This window comes from Delphinus delphis, chromosome 21 (genome assembly GCF_949987515.2).
Source record: "Delphinus delphis chromosome 21, mDelDel1.2, whole genome shotgun sequence".
Lineage (NCBI taxonomy): Eukaryota > Metazoa > Chordata > Mammalia > Artiodactyla > Delphinidae > Delphinus > Delphinus delphis.
Window position 1 is genome coordinate 12,369,527 of NC_082703.1, and position 22,063 is coordinate 12,391,589.

The following is a 22,063-nucleotide window of genomic DNA, read 5'->3' on the forward strand; positions in this document are numbered from 1 at the left end:
GACATCCTAGTTGACCTGGAGTATAACTAAACATAAAATGTAATTTTTCACGATTTTCTGTTGAAACTAAACTCTGCCCATAAAACCGTAGACTCTGGTCCTGAACGAGCGCTTTCCAAAACAATGGAAAAGTACTCTGAAAGACAAAATGCCTAAGAGACTCTCAGAGGGGCAGAAACCCCCTAGAATCTGGTCTCCAGCCTGAGCAGTGATGCCCCTGCAGTGAATCTCCCTGAGGCCCAGTCTCTCCCCATGTGAGGTGCGGTGACAGTGCTGGCATCTGTCTCCTCCTGAGAGGAGGTGGTATGTGAGGACAGGCTCCGGTGACCTGCGGAGAACTAAAGGCGGAGGGAAAAAGGGGAAATGATTTAGGTTGCTTCAGGATATGAAAATATGAGACTAAGTCAGAAGAGGAGAATCATGTGAGAGAATCCTAGTATTTTAACTAAAACTCCAAGTTTATAAATGCTATGAAGTTTTTTTGTCACATTTTCCTTTCTCTTACTTTCCTTCCTTTCATTCAATGAGGCTCAGCAAAGCATTTAAGGAATAAACTGTTCAAAAGTCTGAGAATGTGGAGTTAGCACTGATCTAAATGCTGTTTCCCCCGTAAAAGGTACCTATCATTCTTCTCCAGTGTTCCTAGCTGAGTGAACAAGTATGCCAAACCCCCAGATTTCTAATCCTGACTTCAACTCCAGGGGAAGGGCAGGCTTGATAAACAGAATAGAGAGAAAAGCTGCTCCTGTGAATATGGCCTCACAAAGTCTTGATGAATTGGATAAAGAGAAGAAATAAAGGGTATGCAGAGCTGTGTAATACTTAAAAAATACTGCCAAGCATTCTACCACATGCAGTATTTAATCCCAACTCTGACCAGATCAACTAGGTCCTATTTCTGTCTCCATTTTACAGATGAGAAAACTGAGGCTCAGAAAGCTTAAGTAACTTGTAATAAAACTACAAAGTGACACAGAGCCAAGACCTGATTCTCCTGAGGCCAAGACCTCTAATTCTTTATACCCATTTCTACCCACTGTTCTATGGACTTTTCCAAATTCTTACCCATTTCTACCAGTCACCCTTTCTTTTTCATGCACCGCTGCTTCCATTTCAAAAAATTCTATACTTGATAGATAAGGTGTCTTGAATTTGAGAGGCAACACGGTAAAGACGGTAAAGAATGGAAAGGGAGCTGGTTTCAAGACTAGTACTGAGAACAGTGGTAGAGCTAATCCTCATGCCAACGGTAAAAGGGGCACAGGGGCGCAACACCAGGAGTGCACCGCCTCACAAGTATCCTGCCATCTTCCACCAAGAACGTCATGCTGAACATTTTTTAAAAACGCGCAAGTGACTTCACACATCCTTAATGTTACAGCATTAAGATAACGTGAAAAATACCAACTCTTCTAATACTTTACTGACATACAAGCTAATCCATTTAATTCTAATATTCTAATTAACATGAATTATGCAAAAATGATCCAGAACTAGAAAACAGATTTTTTAATGTTTCATTCTGAATTTAACAATGGACACTATAGTTGTAAAAAACCATCTCAGGGCTTCCCTAGTGGCGCAGTGGTTGAGAGTCCGCCTGCCGATCGATGCAGGGGACACGGGTTCGTGCCCCGGTCCGGGAAGATCCCACATGCCGCGGAGCGCCTGGGCCCGTGAGCCATGGCCGCTGAGCCTGCGCGTCCGGAGCCTGTGCTCCGCAACGGGAGAGGCCACGACAGTGAGAGGCCCGCGTACCGCAAACAAACAAACAAATCTCAATTTTTGTTTGTTTGCTTTTCATGCCAAAACCCTCTTACTTCTACCAGCGTATGTATTCTCAGAGAAAATCAGGAACGCTGAAAGACCAGGCTATAGATTTCTGAGGCAAGAACAAAACGAACTAAGAGGCTTTATACGTCTCCTGTTTTGATCAGGGAACTATCCGTAATTAAATCAACTAACAAAAAAATGTCATCACAAATGAAGTACGTGACAGCGATATTAACAGCATTGTTTAAAAATTCCCCAAATAGATTAACAGATACACACTACTGTATATAAAATAAACAACAAGGACCTACTGTATAGCACAGGGTACTATATTCAATATCTTGTAAAAACCTATAATGGAAAAGAATCTGAAAAAGAATATATACGTATAACTGAATCACTTTGCTATACATCTGAAACACTGTAAACCTCTAATTTAAAATCTTTTTAATTAAAAAAAATCCCCAAATATATGCTAAGTAACATTTTTTAAAGTGAGGTAGATCTACATTGCTGATACAGAAAGATGTCGAAGATACAAAAACATGATGCAGGTGCAATTTTGTATACTGACAAAATAAAGCTCTAAAAGTATTTATTTCAAAGCCAGTTAGATGAAGGACTTTTACTTTCTAATCTTTACTGAATTTAGTTTTTAAACCATATGTTTTTTTTTTTAATAACAATTTGTCCTTACAAAGTCTTTCCTAAATTAAGAATTAGAGATCCTTCTCTACACGTGAAGATTTGTAAGGAAATGTTTTTCAGGGATACCCAAGGCTGGTGATTTATAGATCCCAATGGCTGTATAACAGAGGTGGGTCTTTTTTGTCTTTTTTTGGCTTCGCTGTGCGGGGATCTTACTTCCCTGACCAGGGATAGAACCCCGTGCCCTCTGGACCACCAGGGAATTCCCGGGTCTTTCTTTCTTTTGGTAAATATTGACAATGACGAGTATTCAATGTTAACAAAACACTGCACTTAATATTACACACTTTAGTAGCAACGGCCAGTTTTCTACAGTATCTATTCTTCCCATTTTACAAAGTAATATTTTTTTTTAATTTATTTATTTTTGGCTGCGTTGGGTCTTCGTTGCTGTACTCGGGCTTTCTCTGGTTGCGGCGAGCGGGGGCTACTCTTTGTTGCAGTGCTCGGGCTTCTCACTGCAGTGGCTTCTCTTGTTGCAGAGCACGGGCTCCAGAGCGCAGGCTTCAGGAGTTGCAGCACGCAGGCTCAGTAGTTGTGGCTCACGGGCTCTAGAGCACAGGCTCAGTAGGTGTGGTGCACAGGCTTAGCTGCTCTGCGACATGTGGAATCTTCCCAAACCAGGGCTCGAACTTGTGTCCCCTGCATTGTCAGGCAGATTTTTAACCACTGCGCCACCAGGGAAGTCCCAAAGTAATATATTTTAGCTCGGTACACGATTTGCCAAACTCCCTTGCTGGTTAAGGTTATATTTCTAAGGTCTGCGCATGGTGTGGGCAGAAGCAATGCCTGCAAGTTCTAAGTTGTGCCCATAAAGGCAGCATATCGTCCCTCTTTTCTGTTGCAGAGAAGATATGATGGTGAGAACTGGAGCAGCCATCTTAGACCATAAGATAAAAGCTACCTGTTGAAGATGGCAGAGCAACAAAATAGAGACCCTGATGAATACGGACCAACCACACAGACCATGGAACACTTTTCAGGTTTTCATGTGAGAGAAATAAATGTCTATTATGTTCAAGCCACGTTACTGTTTTTCGTTGCTGCAACGTCATACTGCGTGCATGGTGGGCATACACACACATACGCTCGTGCTATAAATATCTCGTGTTAAAAACAAACTTATTAAACTAAAAACTAATCTACCTGTGTTAAATCTTAAGATAGAAAACAGAAGCAGAAGAACCTAAGATATCTTGGTTTCTCCCTTAACCTCCTTGGTTTTTGAGCAGCAAGTTTGAAACAAAACAGCCTCACCCTTCATGATTGCTGGCCTTGATTCCTACTTGTTAAAGGAGTAAAATATAAGATTTAAAATACTGTGAGACTACTAAAAATAAAACATACCAAGTGACCTAATGCACCTCACAGATTACACAAAAAAGAGAAAAGTGAACTAGAAGGAATCACCAAACACAAACTATAAAATCATCTCTAAAATTAATATCCCACCTCACTATGATGTGAGGCAGCAACAGAGATAAATTTATACAAAGAAACAAGGCTTACTTCAAGGTGATTTCTGCCCATTTAGATCTAACTTTCCAAGGTACTTTTAATGTGCCACATTGGTATGTCTTAAGGAGGCAATGAAATCAGTTAACAAAATCCTCACACAAATATATTTATAGACAGACTAAAGATAAATGATAAACGTTAGAGAAAAAGAAAAATCTAAACCCCCCAATATCAGCTTCACTTCTATAGAAATCAGTTATTTTTAGGAACTAATGAACTACTGATTTATAAATGAGTAAAAATGAAATCTGTACTTCTTCAGAGAATAGATATACTTCAGCAAATTAATCTAAAAATTATTCTCCTGAAGTGCTTAAATACCTATGTATATAGTTACTTTTGTCAATGTCTGTTTCTTACAGACACAAGGATAGTAACATTTCCTCTAAAATTTTAAATTTGCCCTTCATAGAGTACATAGTTTCTGCGTACAGTATCTGTCTTATCTTTTCAAAAGCATACATTATTTTTTCAAACATTCCACATTCTCCTTTTGGTCAGGCTCTGACTGGCAAATATATATGTACTAGGTGAAAAGAGGATGAAAATCTAGACATCTACTTACTTTCTAGTATAAGCGTCAAGAGATTTTTCAATGGATTTTAACAGAATAAGACGTGCCAGACCGCTAGACTTTCAGGCCAATTGTAATACTAACCATGAGTTCATACGAGACAACTAACCCCACAGTCCCAAGCTCAGGAGGCTCCCTTCTTCGTAAAAGAAAACTAAAATCTTAGGAACACTTAAGTTACTTAAAATTTAAGATTTTTCTACATCAGATATTCTAGAAATGATTCACTGGCAGCAAACCAGAGCAAAAGTTTAAGATTTACAGGGTGGCTTTCTGTTCTTAATGTGTGCTTAACAGCAGAGGCAAATGAAAGCAGAAGTCACAAACAAAAGAAAATATTTCAGAAATCTGAAATCTTTGAAAGAGATGTTCTTTAAAACAATTGTTCAATGAGGAGTCAACTGGTAGGCAAGACAAGATGGCAATTAAGAAGAACACGGCTATGACCCAGCAATCCCACTCCTGGACATATACCTGGAGCAAATCATAATTCAAAAATATACATGCACTCCAGGGCTTCCCTGGTGGCGCAGTGGTTAAGAATCCGCCTGCCAATGCAGGGGACAGGGGTTCAAACCCCGGTCCGGGAAGATCCCACATGCCGCGGAGCAACTAAGCCAGTGAGCCACAGCTACTGAGCCTGCACGCCTAGAGCCCGCGAGCCACAGGAGACGCCACGACACTGAGAAGCCTGCACACCGCGACGAAGAGTAGCCCCCGCTCGCCGCAACTAGAGAAAGCCCGCGCACAGAAACGAGGACCCAACGCAGCCAAAAATAGATGGATAAATGGATAAATTTATTTAAAAAAGATATATATATATATGTATATATATACAGGCACTCCAATGTTCACTGCAGCACTATTTACATAGCCAGGACAGGGAAGCAACCTAAATGTCCATCAACATGGACATGGATAAAGATAGATAAAGAAGATGTGGTACATATATACAATGGAATATTACTTAGCAATAAAAAGGAACAAAATAGTGCCATCTGCAGAGAAGTGGATAGACCTAGAGGCTGTCATACAGAGTGAAGTAAGTCAGAAAGAGAAAAACAAATATCGTATAATATCGCTTATATGTGGAATCTAGAAAAGTGGGTACAAAGGGAGACACAGGTGTAGAGAACAAACTTATGGATACCAAGCGGGGAAGGTGGGGGTGGGATGAATTGGGAGATTGGGATTGGCATATATACACTACTATGTATAAGACAGATAACTAATGAGAACCTACTGTATAGCACAGGGAACTCTACTCGGTGCTCTGTGGTGACCTATACGGGAAGGAAACCTAAAAAAGAGGGGATATATGTATACATAGAGCTGATTCACTTTGCTGTACAACAGAAACTAACACAACATTGTAAAGCAACTATACTCCAATAAAAATTTTAAAAGAAAAGAAGAACGTGGCATGTTTCTGCTCCGCCTCGTCCTCTTTCTTATTCTTTTACAATTGGAAAAAGGGGTAGACCTGAAACCCAAATGAAATGGTAATACGTGAAAAATACATATAATTACGTGACCCCCACCATATTCACCTTAAACCACAATGATTTAACTATTCTTATAGTGACAAGCCAAAGGTCCTAAAGTATAGAAAGAACTCAGTTCTGCATATAACTAACACTAAAATGGTGCTTACAAATGGCTATGTAGGGATCCACAGACCCTAATCCGATTCCAAAACCTAAAAGCTCAGAAGGCCTAAAATTGTGTGCGATGGGGGGAGAAGGGTCGCATATGTAAATGCACCGGGTGGCAAAACATGACCTGAAATGACTCGTTTTCATTTCTCCCACTTAGTGTAACTATTCGTTTCACTGGAGAAATAGTAGTCTGCTTAATTACTAGGCTCTAACTCAGACCTCACTGGGGGTATTGTGTTCAGTGGGTTATACACTGTGTTGTTTTTTTTAACATTAATCCATTCATTTTATATTTAAGTTCACAAGTCACATCCACATTATGTCCCTAGTAAAAATTCTGAAAGTCCTCAGTAAAAAGCAGGAAAAGGTCACCTCCATAGGAGTGTCTGTCTATGGGCCCATGTTTGCTTTCCAACCCCCAAAAGAAACACCTGACCCAGGACCCTCTGGGAAAATCAGCCTTTGCTTCAAAGAGATGCTTGTTCGGTAATGATTATTACAGCCCTAGCCATACCATCAGCCCCCGGGGAAGTCTATAACGGAGGCAGGCAGCCAGGAGGAGAGAACCTTCCTCTCACCAGGAATTAACTAGGTCCAAGCAAGAGATGGGTGACTTGGTGCCAGGGGGAAAGACAATTTAGCCATTGTGTTCACGATGAGCATTCCCATTCACTCGTGGAAGCCCTTCAGTGTCACTGGTGCCTGGAACCAAATGTAATCCTCCCAGGCTGTAGCTGGGATGGTGGGTCGGCCACGGGGTAGGGTCACAGCCAATCTGTGGCCCAGGCTGGGCACTCTGTAGTTGAGCTTGGGTCAAAACCAGTCTTCTCCACAGTCGTGGTGACCCTGTGCCTTGACGATGGTGCCCATGAGTGGAAGAACCTTCATCTCACTGAAGGCATCAGCCATGAAAATGGCTCGGAAGAGGCGGCACAAAGAAGCTGCTGTGCTCAGGCTCGGGTCCACGCTGTTGGGGACCAAGCGAGACAAGTCAAGTTCGTAGAACTCCTCGGGACTGAGGGCATTGCCCCCAAGGAGGGTCAGCACCCGTGGTACTAGTGTCCGGGCAAAGAGAGCCTCCAGGTGGCTGAGGACGCTCTCCAGTTCTGCCAGGGTTTGCTGGCATTTCCTGCTGCTCGCCTCAGCAGTGGCCCGAGGTTTCTTCTTCACCACATCCTCCGCCAGAGACTGCGGCCAGGGGCTGCACTTCCGGCTCCGGGGCGTCATCACGACCTCCTCCCCACTCTCCACGTGGTTTGAATCTGTGTTACCTTTTAAAATCTAAAAGATTTTGAAACCCATCTGGTCCCAAGGATTTCAGAGAAGTAAGTGTGGACCTGTATCAACTCAATCACCCTTATCACAACCCTCTGAGATGGGAGTTAATTTGCAAACGAGGTTAACTAAGGGTTAAGGAACCTCCTCAAGGTCAAAAAGTTGGTAAGTGTTAAAGCTGAGATTTCAATGCAAGCAGCTCAGAGCCTGGAGTCTTAACATTATGCTAAGCAGTCTTGTCTTCTCTCTTTTATAGCAACCAGATGAATGAGGTTTTGGATTTTCTAGTCATAATTACCAAAGTTATTCATGCAGGACACACAAAAATCTTAAAAACCATATTGAGGCTTCAGGAAAAGAACAATAAGTACTGCATTTTAGGAAAAAGATTGGGCCTATATTTATGCCTGTATTTCATAAACCACACCCACACAGCGCATTGCTCCAGATCAGCATTGCGGGTAAGGGCAGAGCCCGAACGCGCTCTGTCACAGCCATCCTCGGTTATCAAGGAGCCATTGCCAGTGGGCGTGGCGGAAGTTGTCTAAGCACACGCTTTTTTTCAATCGCCCCTACTGTCACAAGTGGATGTTTCAGGGGACATTAACATCGACACTATGATTGAAGAAAAATTATTATGGGGGGTTAAAAAAAAGGTCACGATTAAGAGTCATCGCATCCGTGGTGACTTAGCCTTTCCCTGGAAACCTTAATTCAGTTACTAATATCATCCCCAAAGCCATCCTGACCTTCCCTCTTCTCTCCGCAGGAAACTTAATAGGTCTCTTACTTGGTGCCCCCCCACTCTTGACAGCAGGCTCGGGCTCAGGCCCAGCTGGCACCCTCAGCCCCGCTACCAAGATGGCAGCCGGAGGGGTTTCCCGCCACCAGAAGTGCAGCTGCACACCCGACACAGCCTCTCCGGTGCCGCATGCATCGGTCGAAGGAAGAGAAAGGCAGACGGCAAACCGAGGGCCTAAGGGGCACCATCTTTAGCAAAACAGGGAAGACAGCAGGAGTAGGGAGAATGTAATTAAGATGAGAAGGCTGTGACCAGCCGGGAGGGTTTACAGAAACAAGATACAGCGCCACCAACGCCGCATTTGGGAGCCGCCAGAGTCAGAGGAAGCGAGAAGAGGGAAGAAACCTTCAAGGGCCACAGGAGTGCTACAGAACGAAGGGCAAAAGGGAAAAAAGCGATGAGGACCTGGAAGTGCAGAGAATGAGAAAACGGAGTGTGAAGAATCTCAAGTGTTGTATTTCATTTTCTGGCTTACTTATGCCTGTATCACCAGAGGGAACATTTGGCATAGTAAAGGTCCAAAAAGGTATCGTTCAAAATTAAGTCACTACTTGCTCTTAGTTCAGTAATTTCCCATGTTTTTCTATCCAAGTTACTTGTTTCTCTAATATGTGTAGTCTATAGGAGGCTGAACATGTTGTTTCTGATATGATTAAGAGGATACACGAATAAATAAACACTACAGTGGAAAAACTCCCAAAACATTAGATTTTTTTCCTATTTTTGGAGGGTTCATTTTTTCCACCTTTAACAGCAAGGAGACAATCTTGATACTACCTAGCGTCTGTAACAGAAAAAGGGTAGAAACTAGGCATTATGATGGAAAAAGTGAAACACTGGGGAGTTGAAGAGATCCACCACCTTATCCATCTTTCTAGACTGTTCAGTCTCTGGAACATTTCCATTAATGGGCAAGAAACATCCTAGTGCACTATGTACACCTGTTATTTGTAAACTCTATGACATGAATCATGCTTTCCCCACAATCTGGTCTACTGAACTTGACTTTTTTTCTATCAACCTAATACCTGTGCCAAGTTTGAGGTCTGCAATTTTAGCTACGCAATGTTCCACTGCTTTTTCTACCCTGGTTAAAAATTTCCCTACTGGTTTTGCTGAAAATCAAGAAGAAACAATATACCAGACCTATTAAAAGCAAGTTAAAGAACAATTTAAAACCCTAGCTTTTTAGAGTACATCCGAATCTCCTATTCGTGTACACTCAGACACTCAAAAATTATTTGATCATTATGGTTAGTGTGAAAAATTGATAATTACTATAGAAAACAAAGCAAACAAAATAACAAGTGCTGCCGCAAATGTGAAGAAACTGGAACGCTTCTTCACCCTTAGTGGGAATGCAAATTGGTGTAGCTGCTATGGAAAACAGTATGGCAGTTCCTCAAAAAATTACACATAGAATCACCATATGATTCAACTATCCCCCCTCGGGGTATATATCCAAAAGAACTGAAAACAGGATCTTGTAGAGATATTTGCACACCCACGTTCATAGCAGCATAATCCACAATATATCCAGGAGGTGGAAACCATCCAAATGCCCATCAACAAATGAGTGAACAAACAAAACAAAATGTGGTCTATACATACAATGGAATATTATTCACCTTTAAAAAGGAAGGAAATCCTGTCACATGCTACAACATGGATGAACCTGAGGACATTATGCTCAGTTGAAAAAAGCCAGTCACAAGAAGACATACTGTATGACTCCACTTACACAGGATTACCTAAAGTAGACAAACACACAGAAACAGAAAGTAGAATGGTGGCTGCCAGGGGCTGGAGGGAGGGGGGAAATGGGGAGTTGTTTAACAGGTACAGAGTTTCAGCTTTGTAAGAAAAAAAGTCCTGGAGATCTGTTGCATAACAATGTGAATATACTTAACATTACTGAACTGTACATTTAAAAATGGTTAAGATGGCAAATTTTGTGTTTTACCCACAATTAAAAAAATTTTTTTAATTATATAAAAGAAGAAACAATTAGCAAGAGAGAAGCAAATTGAAGATTACCGCTACAGAACTTTTTTCTTGTAACTTTCAGAATGTCAAAAGATTTCTAACAACATTCCTTTGAGACGTTCACTGCAAGTCAGCCTATTTAAGGTTCTCTTAGGTCCTATTATAAAAGGTTCCTTGTAAACCATGCCTCCACATTATGCTATCCTGAGAAAGGACTCCCAAAGGAGAAGATATTGCTTTATGAATTATCAAAACTACTTTTAACTTCTTAGAAATTGCCGACTTATGACTCCTCCAACTCAGCTGTAAGATTCGACAGGAAACATAGAAGAACACATCCTTTCCTTCTGGCTTTAGGATTAAAGTGATTTACTTTTAACTTACGCACCCATAAAGTTTATCCTCCAAACATTATTTCACATTAGTGACTGATCACAGCTCACATTAACTTCAACTAAAATTAGGTCAAAATAACCACTAGTATTACAGTATCAGAGTATGTTTGACACTTCCAAGTAAATTCAGATATTCCCCCTCTACAAACAGACATTTCAAATAAGACCGTATCTTTCTATTTCTAGCTCTGTATATAAATACAAACTTGACATAGACAGTGGCACATCTAGGCTATTTAATAATATATATCATTAATACAAAGGGAAAGAAACACATAAAAAGGTAGAGTAGTATAGTCTGTACTTGAAATACCTCTCCCTTCACTCCACCCCCATGTGTGTCAGGATAAAGAAGTAAACTAATTTAATTCCAACTGCAGAAGTAACTGGTAATTCTTAATCCTCTGTGAAAGGTAATCAGCTACACCTTTTTTTTCCGGCCGCACCATGTGGCTTGTGGGATCTTAGTTCCCCAACCCGGGCCCTTGGCAGTGAGTGCAGAGTCCTAACCACCGGACTGCCAGGGAATTCCAGTTACACCTTTGCTTGAATAAGTGTTTCCTCTACCAAGTCACTTAGAAGTTTCAGGTAAAATGGCATTCTTGGCTGCTATCATCTTCCCTACCCCTTGCAATAAGGACCACCATCAACTTCTGGTTCCACATACTGTCAGTCCACTTCACTGCACAGGTAGGACAGATGGGGCAAATCTACTTAGTTATACTCTGTATCTGATAAAGGGTATAATGAACACCCTAAAACTCGCGAAGGAGAAGGGTAAGACTAGCAGTTGGCTCAGAAATTTTACAATTATTTAGAGAACCCTGTTGATTAGTTTTGTTTTGTTTTTTGTTTTTTTTTGCTGTATGTGGGCCTCTCACTGTTGTGGCCTCTCCCGTTGCGGAGCACAGGCTCCGGACGCGCAGGCCCAGAAGCCATGGCCCACAGGCCCAGCCGCTCCGCAGCATGTGGGATCTTCCCGGACCGGGGCACGAACCCGCATCCCCTGCATCAGTAGGCAGACTCTCAATCACTGCGCCACCAGGGGAGCCCCTGTTGATTAGTTTTTATTTTAACAAAAGCCACTAGGCTATTTATCAGCAAGGGAAGAGGAAGATGGGAATGAATAGTAAGCAAATAAATATCTAAAATTGTGCTCTACGACAAACGTCCATAATAGATAAACCATTTCCTAAGTAAAAACAACAGTTTGTTTTTTTTTAAAGCACTCAGAGTTCAACACAAAATTCTTCTGAAGTGAACTTGCTTATCCAAATGGCAGGCTTTGATAATATCAATTTTAACGTTTGACCTATAATCCCAACGACTCCAGGTCAAACTGCTACACATACCATGACGAGGAGTATAAGCGTATAAAGGTTCATTATTTATTCAATTCAAATGTTCTTACTTATTCAAATGTTCAAGAAACATTAAATCCCATGAGCAAGGATCTCTGCTAGTACAAAGTCCAATCGTATGAATTCAACACAATGAATCCATCTTTCTTTTGAAAACAAAAACGCAAGCAAACCATAACTGCATGAAAAAATGTAAGGGCACCAGCAAGCTGTGGCAACCACATATCCCAGCCCTGGAGAAGCTGGGAAGCAGGATGACTGACATGTGCCGAGAAAGCTAATGTAGTCCTAAGTGACAGTAATGTTAGATAAAGGAATGTAATGGTGCCAACATGTTCTGCATAGAAGGACTGTACTCAGAGCACAAAATCCCATCTGAAGACTTCCCAGAGAAGAGCAATCAGGTCAGGAAATCAACTGGAAACTATGGCATATAAAAATGGTTGAACAAAGTAGAGATGTTTATCCTGAAGGGAAAAATACAAGGCTCAGGAGAAATTTGACAGCACATTTAAAATATTTACAGCTGCCCTGTACAAGGAGTAGCTTAATTATGTTGTCATCCAACTAGGCAGGAATAGTACTGAGCATGGAAGTCACAGTTCTAGGAGCGCAGAACCACGGAAACTGTCCCTATTAAAATGGGCTACCTTGGAGAATAGAAAGCTCCTGGCAGCAGGAAATGTTTAAAGTGTTCAGAAAAGTGAAAAGAAAACCTGGAGTAATTACTTTTCCGAACCTCTAAACATCTTCTGGTACCAGGAGCTTTCTATCCTCCAAGGCAGTCTGTTTCACTATGAACAATTATTTTCTTCAAAAGAAAAATGGGGATAATTATTGGAAATAACTAAATTCCAAATAAGGACTTAAGGAAATGTCAGAAAAATTGTTGCTCCTTCCCTGAATTTATCCATATTCCAAACATTTTTTCTATCTTGAATCAATATATCGCTGACTTAAATAATCTAACCAGGGACTTCCCTGATGGCGCAGTGGATAGGACTCCATGCTCCCAATGCAGGGGGCCCGGGTTCGATCCCTGGTCAGGGAACTAGATCCCACATGCATGCCGCAACTAAGAGTTTGCATGCTGCCACTTAAGACCCAGTGCAACCAAATAAATAAATATGAAAAAATTAAAAAATAAAATAAATAAATAAATAATCTAACCAAAGACTGTTTTTCTCCCAGTCACCAACTTACCTTTGAAACCTCTTCAAGATTATTCCTGATATAGTCTTCCCTAACTCATCACTCCACCACCACAAACACACAACCACACAGACTGTACACATATCCCCATTGGCTGCTGTCTCTTTAATCTGTGTATATCATCAACACAGTACTCACTGTCCCATAAGGATTACTGACATGAACAGAATTCCAAGTTACAGCAAAGACTTTGAATTTAGAAAGTCATGTACCATAAAGTACTAGTACTACTCAATTAGAAAGGTCTACGAAATTTATGAAAGAATTAAGTAAATCAAAAAGCTATGCACCTTATATCCAGAGAAAACCATAACTCGAAAGGATACATGTGCCCTGCAGATACACGTTCACTGCAGCAGTATTTACAATAGCCAAGACATGGAAGCAACCTAAATGTCCATCGACAGATGAATGGAAAGAGAAGATGTGGTACGTACACGTACACGCACGCGCGCACACACACACACACACACACACACACACGAATACTACTCAGCCATAAAAAAGAATGAAATAATGCCACTTGCAGCAACATGGATCTAGAGATTATACTAAGTTAAGGTAGTCAGACAGAGATAGACAAATATCATATGGTATCACTTATATGTGCAATCTAAAAAAAATGATACAAATTAACTTATTTACAAAATGACTTACAAACACAGAAAACAAACTTATGGCTACCATAGGGGAAAGGTGGGGGGGATGGATAAATTAGGAATTTGGGAGTAACATACACGCTATTATATATAAAACAGATAAACAAGGACCTGCTATATAGCACAGGGAACTATACTCAATATTTTGTAATAACCTACATGGGGAAAGAATCTGAAAAAGAATACGTGTGTCTATATAATTATATGTATAAAACAATCACTGTGCTGTATACCTGAAGCTAACAGAACATTGTACACCGACTATACTTCAATAAAAAATTATTTTTAAAAAAGCAATGCACCTAAAAAGACGGCCAGAGAGCATGTGTTCCAGCTTGGCGCCTTCACAAGGAGTTAGCAACCACTTGGATGGTATAGATATGTGTCTTCTTTGGACATGTGTCCTTTAGAAACATGTTTTAGGATCTTCTTCATTTTCAGCCTTGCTTAGATTGTAAATTCCTTAAGGACAGAGAGGTCTTCCTTTCCCTGTCCCACAAGAGCCCTCCTTAGGAGCTGCTTAAATGAAATTCCATAAACTGCTCACAAACAGAAAGCTTACACTTGGAGAACTAAATTGTGTGATAGTGTGTGTGTGTGTGTGTGTGTGTGTGTGAGATGAGAAATTATTATTTTTGAAAATCTGGTAGAACGAAACACAAAGTTCTTTTTTTCTGTTCTTAGTGAACAGAAGAGACCACTGATAGTAACTCCCTTACCTCCAACTCTCATGTAATAACCCCTGATACACCTGATTTCCTAAGAGTTGAGGAAACTAAAAGCTCCCAGAATTCTAGTACTGGGTTTAGTACCAATCACAGAATTTCAGAGTTAGAAGGTAACTTACAGACCATCCAGTGTAGCTCCCTCATTTCACTGCTTAGAAAAGTGAGGATGCAGGACTCTATGAAGAGTTTTTTCCCTTTTCCTTTTTAAACCACAAACAAAATATGGGCTCACTCACCTCACAGAAAGAAGTCACTGCATTGGTTTAGGACCACCTGAGACTCATGACTGCTCAGTTACTTTATTCTTGAAGTAACCCACACTTGGAAGTCATCTCTTAGATAACATGGGTACAATGTCAAGTCTTATGTATACCACGGCAAATCAGAACACGGGCGTTCTAGGTCAAGTTGATAATTATAATAATGACTCAATTATAATAAGAATAGCTATCATTTCATAAACTCCGGCTACACTTAGTTGATTCAATCCTATGCATACAATCTCTCATGTACTCATCTCAATGATCCTGCTACGGCGGATAGAATCACCCGATTTACCCATGAGGCTCATGATGCCCAAAGACAACACCTCAAAGTGCAGAGTCTAGATTTAAACCCAGGCCTGTCTGACTTCAAAGCCTGTGCACTCTCTGCTGTGCCACTTTAAATGCTGTCTTGCTGTCTTGCAGCTCCTCAGAGCTGTTGCAGTTCTCTAGGACGTTCCCAAGTGTTCGGAAAGGCATACACAATAAAAAGTGGTCTGGTTCACTGCAACAAGCAAGGGCTTAGAAGCCAGGCCCACCAGGCTTAGGAGTGCTGACACCATCACTCACTGGCTCTGAATAACCAGGACACATGGAATAGAGAGGTATTATGAGAAGCTTAACAGGGCAAATTTTAAGAAATGAAGTCTTACTGAATTAAAGTTATTCATAAATCATCGCCCTTAAAATTCACAGGATTGGATGGAACCTGATAAATCATTCCAAACAATGTATGACAACCCCAGAAATAAAAAACTCACTCCCCCCCAAAAAAAAAATACTTAAAAATCCAAACATAAGAGAACTCTGTATTTTGCCTCCCTTGTGGGTGTTTATTTTGTTTCACAATTAAGTGGCCATTGGAAGAATAAGTTTTTTCAAAGTTCTGGAAAGTCATCTTAAATTAGGCCCCGGAAAGAAATGGAATCTCTTTTAGCAATGACTCTTGTTTTCTTTGAAAGTTCATGTTTGGGTCAGCCAAGTTTTAAACGGTAAAATTATATTGCTGGGTTGTTATTCAAGTTTGGGGGTTGGGTGGGGATGAGGCCGCTAGCTATTTGGATCACTGTAGGACAGCTTATCTGGTTTCTATACTGAAAGAAGGGTCTATTCTTAGGCAAAAGACATCATCATTTTAGAGGAGCAGAAGCGTGCATTGGATTCCTATTGAACAATCCGCATGGGAAGCCTCCAGAAAAGTCTCTCTCTCTCCAAATAAAAGCTGTCTTCAGAGCTTGTGTGATTTTTCTTGAGTCAATGGAATGTCTAGGCTAAAGGGTTCTTCTTTTGTTGTTTTCCTATGTTGCAATATAGCCAGATAGAAAACAATTGTGTAAGGATTTTTTCCCCATTTATTTACTCTTTGCCTTGTTATAACAAGAATAAAGCCACGAATAGTAACAAATAACTGAAACTACCGCTATGTTACGAGTGAGCCAGAAGCTGTATTTGGGGTTTTGGGGTGTTTTTTGTTTTCTTTTTTTTTTGCGGTACGCGGGCCTCTCACTGTTGTGGCCTCTCCCCTTGCGGAGCACAGGCTCCGGACGCGCAAGCTCAGCGGCCATGGCTCACGGGGGCAGCCGCTCCGCGGCATGTGGGATCTTCCCAGACCGGGGCACGAACCCGCGTCCCCTGCAATCGGCAGGCGGACCCTCAACCACTGTGCCACCAGGGAAGCCCTGTATTTGGTTTTATTACAATAGCTATTACCCTGAACTTAAACTGTTAGTCATATGACTAATATGCAAACCACACTCTCACGCTCTATTAATGAAGCCTATCTGATTTTAATATTACCCTCTGTTTTTAATATAACTACCTTCATGGACGTACTCATCGCAGTCACAGGAGCAAAGGAAGTGGTGTGGGTGATAGGAATGCAAAACAGGTAAGTGACACAAGTTAAGGCAACACTCCTCAATGGATAAAAAACATTTCACTCCAAGGAGGGTTTAAGTAGCCCTTGGCATCAACATCCTCAAGGGACATCAAAAGAAGTCATGAGCACCTCTGTAGTCAGTACTGTCAGCACCAGATCAGAGGTCCTGGTGAAGATTTCTTGCTTAAGGGTAAAAATTAATAATAATAATAATGCAAATGAGATGCAGGGCTAACTTGTCTACAGTTTTTCATCTAACCAAAGACTGAGGACACCCTCATCAAAGGAGTGAAAAATCATTACTTTCTTGTTTTTGCGGTACGCGGGCCTCTCGCTGTTGTGGCCTCTCCCGTTGCGGAGCAACAGGCTCCGGACGTGCAGGCTCAGCGGCCATGGCTCACGGGCCCAGCCGCTCCGCGGCATGTGGGATCCTCCCGGACCGGGGCACAAACCCGTGTCCCCTGCATCGGCAGGCGGACTCTCAACCACTGCGCCACCAGGGAAGCCTAAAAATCATTACTTTTTGACCAGAGAGTCAGTTTCAACAACTATAGGCTAATCTGTCAAATTAAAGTTTGGTTCTAAAGAAAAGTGATCTTTGGGATGTTAAAAAATTTTTAAACTCTTTTCTTGACAATAGAACTGTATGATCAGTAATACGTATACTGATAAGCACCCTTATTCAATGAGAGAAGAGAGATGAGATGAATGGAGTAGGCCTTGCTCATTTTAAAACCACTTTCACTTATATATTAAAAGTAAATCATAGGGGGCTTCCCTGGTGGCGCAGTGGTTGAGAGTCCGCCTGCCGATGCAGGGGACACGGGTTCGTGCCCCGGTCCGGGAAGATCCCACATACCGCAGAGCGGCTGGGCCCGTGAGCCATGGCCGCTGAGCCTGCATGTCCGGAGCCTGTTGCTCCGCAACGGGAGAGGCCACAACAGGGAGAGGCCCGCATACCGCAAACAAACAAACAAACAAGTAAATCATAGGGACTTCCCTGGTGGCACAGTGGATAAGACTCCACACTCCCAATGCAGGGGGCCTGTGTTCCATCCCTGGTCAGGGAACTAGATCCCAAATGCCACAACTGAGGAGCCTGAGAGCTGCAACTAAGACCCGGTGCAACGGAGGGAAAAAAAAAAGTGTTCATTAAAAAAAGTAAATCATACCCACAAATACTTATCCTCCCGCATTTTCATCATCTGCTTTACTTTTCATCATTTTCACTAAGAAAATGGCCTTTTTATTTGTCTTTAAATTTCAGCAGCTTGCACAGTGCCAAGCACATGGTAGACACTTAATATATCTTTTTGGAGTAAGTGAACTATAAGAGATAGGTATTTTTAAAATTCATAGCACTTTCACCCATATCTCAAGAAAAGTAAATGAAGATGAGGCAGAGGCTATAATTTTGGCCTTTAGGAGAAACTACTAATAGGGTGTTAGTACGTGTCTCTCAAAGATATCCAGACATGAGAGTATCTCAGACATGTATAAAAGGATTGTTGCATGATTATTCTACCTTCTCCAATTAGTAACTGAGATAGCTACCAAGAAATCAAACACTAGTCTCTTCATATAACACTTAAATACCACTAATTTTTTAAATGCTGTCATTTTGTAGCAGGAGGTATTATGGGGATAGAACCATTTTATATTTTGACTGTGTTCATACCTACCTACATGTGTGATAAAAGTTAGAAAACTAAATATAAACACACAACAAGTATAACTGGTAAAGTCTGAATCAGGTCACTGGATTAGAGCAATGTCAGTTTTTTGGTTGAGATGTCAAGATTTTATACTGCAGTTATGCAAGATGTATCACTGGGAAAACTAGATGTAGGGTACATGGGGATCTCTCTGTATTATTTCTCACAACTGCATGGGAATCTACATAACAGTACATCGTGTGCCTTGGAATAACCCTTACGAGGCAACAGTGTCAGGCTGCAATCCCAGCATTCATTAATAGAAAAGGAATATCGAGAATACCAATTTAACAATTGCAGTGAATTAATCGGTCCCTATTAAACTACATCTTGAATACAGTGTCTCCAGGAAAACCAGGGGAAAAAAGCCCAAAACACAAAAAACTTAAATCCATTAGTCAATGAAAAGTACTGCTTTGTTGCTTGTGTCGGGTACCAGAGCACATCAGTGGCATTACTGTAAGGGACAAGAATTAGGTCTTGCACCACTAATATGCATATGGTAAATTATCTAACTGCTGTGTGCCTTTCCGGGCTGAGGTTGAACAGAGTCTCTCTACCTGCTCTTACCTTTATTGACCAAAAAATAAAAGAAAATATGGATTTCTGGTGCTTGGGAAACGTGAGGTGGTTTAAAAGCGTGGGAGAGGGCTTCCCTGGTGGCGCAGTGGTTGAGAGTCGGCCTGCCGATGCAAGGGACACGAGTTCGTGCCCCAGTCCGGGAAGATCCCACATGCCGCGGAGCGGCTGGGCCCGTGAGCCATGGCCGCTGAGCCTGCGCGTCCAGAGCCTGTGCTCCACAACGGGAGAGGCCGCAACAGTGAGAGGCCCGCCTACCGCCAAAAAAAAAAAAAAAAAAAAAGAGTGGGAGAAAATGCTGCATGTGTGGATGGGAATCATTCTGTGTTTTTGTTGTGGTAGTGGTTGTTTCTTTGTTTTTAATTCATTACTTTAAGTTCTATTCAAATAAACTATATTTTTAAAAAATGCTGTCATTATTGCATTTCTGTTCATTGATATGACATACTTTGTAATGTACTTTGGGGGAATGGGTCAAAAGTTATTCAACAACTCACCAAAAGATTAGTTCTCTTTATAAGATCTGAAAAATGCGCCAAACAAGTGCATTTCAGGGATATACACCATAAGCCTCTTCTTTGTTTTCACCTCTCAAATATCTTATTCCACGTAAAGCAGAGAATGATCAAGGCATGCAACTTGTTGTTTCTTATAGAAATACTACAGGTATAGAGCAATGAGTATGATTCTCTCTATACTGCCAACAGTGGCAAAGGGACGTGTGCGATTTCATATTTTTTAAATTTGCCAAGTTTGTGTGTAGATTATATAACCAAACAGTTACAAACAAAAATATTGTTCTATGAATGAAATTACTAGGGATAGGGCATTTAATTTACAAATTACTGTGATTCAATTTCTTCTAAAAGCACTTTCCCCTCCCCCTCTTTCACTTTAAAAATAGTTTAAAATTCACAAATTGACCTACATTTTGAAAAAGGAAACAACAGCAAATGTATACCACTTTTTAAAGCACGGAAACCTGGAGATAATAGTACCACTTATTGGGCTGCTGAGTTTAGAAACTATGTAGACACCAAGAAGCCAAAACATGAAGGAAAACAACTGCAAGAAGTTAATGAAAGGGATCTTGCTGGGTAACCTGAGGCCCCAATTGCTAAGGATGTATTGAGACCTACTATAACTGATTAAACTTTGACTAGAAATAAGATTATAAACTTTTTGTATTTCACTACAAAAACTGGGGGACATGTGTATCAATCACTGGATGATGCGGTTAAGGCTTGCAACACTGTCATTTGCTTAATTGTTTTGCTTTTTTAAAAGGGAAAACTAAATACCCTTCCAGGAGGCCTGGATTTCACAGCTTTTAATATAGGCATAATTTAGTTTTGAAAGCACAGAGAAGATACTGCCTGGGGAGTCCAGGAAGGCTTTCTAGAAGCAAGGTGTGTGCTCGAAGGCAGAAAGGCGGTCCTGCACAGACAGCATAGGCACTCCAGCAGCCCCTCACCCCGCGCCAGCCACATGGCCATCCATGTGACTCCACGTGAGGGCCGATGGCATAGACCCATCCCACATCCAGACACAATGTTATATGGCAAATCAAGCCACTTTTTTGGACCTCAGTTTCCTTACTTCTGAAAGGAGAAAAGCCTAGACTAGCAACATTCCTTCCAATTCTAAAACAGGATTATTACATTTATGACTTTAGCATCATGTCTCCATCCTACCTACAAATAAAACACACACAGGAAAAAACTCCAATGACATTTTTTTCTCACCACCTTTGACCTGTCTTAGAAGCAGAAGCCAATGCTTTTGTGATTGTTACTTATGAATTCCCACAGGGCTGAATGTTACTGGTGGGGCTAAACATGGTGGTGACTCCCTCCATTTCCCAAAGCCTACTAGGGCTGCTCTGAAAGTGATGTGAGAAACACAAGGTTGTGAACACATTTAAACTATATATTAGAAGTGTGCATTTCCTTAAAAGAAAAAAAGTCTTATATTCCCACAGTATCTACTTTTTTTTAATTTTTATTTTATATTGGAGTACAGTTGATTAACAATGATGTGTTAGTTACAGGTGTACAGCAAAGTGACTCAGTTATACGCATACAAGTAACCATTCTTTTTCAAATTCTTTTCCCATTTAGGTTATTACAGAATATCGAGTCAAGTTCCCTGTGCTATACAGGGTTATCTGTTGGTTATCTGTTTAAAATGTAGTAGTGTGTACATGTCAATCCCAAACTCCCAGTCTATCCCTCCCTCCCCTGCTTTCACCCTGGTAACCATAAGTTCGTCCTCTGAAGTCTCCCACAGTACCTACTTCTAAGTGCTTTAAAGCCCTTTCACAGATCACAGTTAACATTAATACAAAGAGATGGGTGGTAGACTGAAAGTACGGTGTCCTACCAAGCCTCTTGGGGTGCCCTACCAATGTTAGATTGATTTATTTGATCTGTGCTGGTATTTAAATTTGGACAATACAGAATCGACTCAATTTCTTGAAATGTTATCTCCAATTATGGCTGGATTACTTAGAGTTTTTCATTCACTCAATAACATTACTGCTTAATGTTATGATTAATCATGATGTTTAGCACTTGCTGACTATTGTGTGCCAGACACGATATGCATTGATTCACGTCTCTCTGTCCACCCTCCCCCAGAAGCCTGCAGATGTGGAAACAGAGGCACAAAGAGACGGAAGTCATTTCCTCACAAGGTCACAAAGTCAGAATCTGAATTCCGGCATCCTAACCCCACAGGCTACCTGTTTAGACGCTGGATGGCAAACATACCCAGCACCTAACACCGTTCGGGGTGATCAAGATGATTAAGACAAGTGCTTGGTTTACAGGCGGTGGAGCCTGCCAAACATATAAAAAATAATTACAACATATCATGTGTGTGCTGTAACCCAGGCCTTTAAAAACTTCTATGGCAACGCAGTGGAGAGAGGGGCCTGCTGGGGGAGTTCAGCAAGACTTCCACTTGAGCTGGGCCCT

The 22,063-nt window shown here is 41.2% G+C and overlaps 1 protein-coding gene and 1 pseudogene across 5 annotated transcripts in view; both read right to left on the reverse strand.

The window, feature by feature from the left end:
- RBPMS (RNA binding protein, mRNA processing factor) overlaps positions 1–22,063 on the reverse strand; it is a 186,377-nt gene that overhangs the window by 132,068 nt on the left and 32,246 nt on the right. The gene's annotated exons all lie outside the window — the stretch shown is intronic.
- On the reverse strand, positions 5,410–16,266 carry LOC132417726 (MAD2L1-binding protein pseudogene; annotated as a pseudogene).